The sequence below is a fragment of the Cucumis melo genome, unplaced genomic scaffold (genome assembly GCF_025177605.1).
Source record: "Cucumis melo cultivar AY unplaced genomic scaffold, USDA_Cmelo_AY_1.0 utg001979l, whole genome shotgun sequence".
NCBI classification, from domain to species: domain Eukaryota; kingdom Viridiplantae; phylum Streptophyta; class Magnoliopsida; order Cucurbitales; family Cucurbitaceae; genus Cucumis; species Cucumis melo.
In genome coordinates, this window is record NW_026124878.1 from 2,501 (window position 1) to 5,000 (window position 2,500).

At 34.7% G+C, this 2,500-nt stretch overlaps 1 non-coding gene across 1 annotated transcript; it reads right to left on the reverse strand.

Moving 5' to 3' along the window:
- Positions 1-1,557: 1,557 nt before the first annotated feature.
- On the reverse strand, positions 1,558-1,628 carry TRNAG-GCC (transfer RNA glycine (anticodon GCC)). The gene has a single exon. It is a non-coding gene; the product is annotated as a tRNA-Gly (tRNA).
- Positions 1,629-2,500: the final 872 nt, after the last annotated feature.

The following is a 2,500-nucleotide window of genomic DNA, read 5'->3' on the forward strand; positions in this document are numbered from 1 at the left end:
TGGTTAAATGCTGTTAATGAGAATAGTAATTCACTATTCTTAACAATAGGGCCCGGAGACTTCTTGGTTCATCATGCTATTGCTTTAGGTTTACATACAACTACATTGATCTTAGTAAAAGGTGCTTTAGATGCACGTGGTTCCAAATTAATGCCGGATAAAAAGGATTTTGGTTATAGTTTTCCTTGCGACGGTCCGGGACGAGGTGGTACTTGTGATATTTCGGCTTGGGACGCCTTTTATTTGGCAGTTTTCTGGATGTTAAATACCATTGGATGGGTTACTTTTTATTGGCACTGGAAGCACATCACATTATGGCAGGGTAACGTTTCACAATTTAATGAATCTTCCACTTATTTGATGGGATGGTTAAGAGATTATCTATGGTTAAACTCTTCACAACTTATCAATGGATATAATCCTTTTGGTATGAATAGTTTATCAGTCTGGGCATGGATGTTCTTATTTGGACATCTTGTTTGGGCTACTGGCTTTATGTTCTTAATTTCCTGGCGCGGATATTGGCAAGAATTGATTGAAACTTTAGCATGGGCTCACGAACGCACACCTTTGGCTAATTTGATTCGATGGAGAGATAAACCAGTGGCTCTTTCCATTGTGCAAGCAAGATTAGTTGGATTAGCCCACTTTTCTGTAGGTTATATATTTACTTATGCGGCTTTCTTGATTGCCTCTACATCAGGCAAATTTGGTTAATTTTGTATGTGTTGTATCCGCGAAAATATCATTTCTTTCGATGGAGAAGGAGATCTTCCTTCTTATATTTCTACATCTAGGATCCGACTTGTATCATTGATACTACTAGGAATTGAATCATTATGGCAAGGAAAAGTTTAATTCAGAGGGAGAAGAAGAGGCAAAAATTGGAACAAAAATATCATTTGATTCGTCGATCCTTAAACAAGAAATAAGCAAAGTTCCATCGTTGAGTGAGAAATGGGAAATTCATGGAAAGTTACAATCCCCACCGCGTAATAGTGCACCCACACGTCTTCATCGACGTTGTTTTTTAACCGGAAGACCGAGAGCTAACTATCGAGACTTTGGGCTCTCTGGACACATACTTCGTGAAATGGTTCATGCATGCTTGTTGCCTGGGGCAACAAGATCAAGTTGGTAAGGATTCAAATATCTCTTTCTATTAATTTCTATGATTATAGAGGGACCCCTTTACCATTCTGTATAAATGGACTATTCTATTTGTACAGATATGGTATAGGGGTGCATTCAATCTTTGTTTGTCTATTAGTTCACAGTTCTTCTCTTTATCGCGGGGTAGAGCAGCTTGGTAGCTCGCAAGGCTCATAACCTTGAAGTCACGGGTTCAAATCCTGTCTCCGCAAAATTTTTTTGTCTAAAAAAATTGAGGTTTGATCTTGGTAACTATTAATTAATTACTATATAATATTCGCTTTTTTTCTTTCCAGATGGGAGGAAAAGAAGGGGGGAGGATAGAACCACTATACTATCACGGTCGACTATACTTAAAAATTTATCCTATTAAATGAAAAACATTAACCCATTATCCTCATCCTGGGCGGATAGCGGGAATCGAACCCGCATCTTCTCCTTGGCAAGGAGAAATTTTACCATTCAACTATATCCGCATTTTTTTTTATCTGCAATCTATAGTATAGATCAGTGCAGAGCTATCCTCTTATACTAGGCTATTAATACTAGGTTAGAGTATAATTAGGCTATTTTTATATAATATATATATAGATTTAACCAATTATATAGTTATTATATAATATATTTTATACTATACTATTTATTTTTCTAATATTTGGAATTCATCTTTATAACTAAATAAAGATAATTATATATTTTTGTCTATATAATTATATATAATATATAGTTTCTCTATTATCAATATCTAAGTATTATTATATACTTTCAAATATATTATTTTTATATGAATTATGTGAGATATATTCAATTTTGACAATACAAGAAAGAGACCCCCTCCCTCTAAATTTTTTTCTTTATTTGCATTTTTCATTTTTAGGACTTATATTGTATTTTAATGTCTCTCACAATTCGAAAGAATTAGGGGAGGGTCGTTTCATTTTTGTATCGAGAACGAAGAGGTTCAAGAGATAAGAGAATTAAGGATACCCACCAGAAAGACTAATCCAATCCATAATGATGTACCGGAAAATACAACATTTTTGTTACCCGACCAACCTTCAGGAGAAGCAAATACAACGGGCACACTAATCAGTAAGATTGATGAAGTAACAATTAATGCAAAAACAGCCAATTGGAAAGCAATAGTCATGTTTCTAATCCTCCAATCTACCAACAAAATATACCATTTGATCCCTTTACCAGCCAGCCAAAATTTTGATAAAATGTATCAGGGAGGGATTTTACCATAAATCCATTGATTCTATATTACTTCTTACTTTTTTAATACTTTAGCATGCATGGGATTGCGGGGTAGTCTTTTTTTACTTCACAAAAAGGGGTATACTGG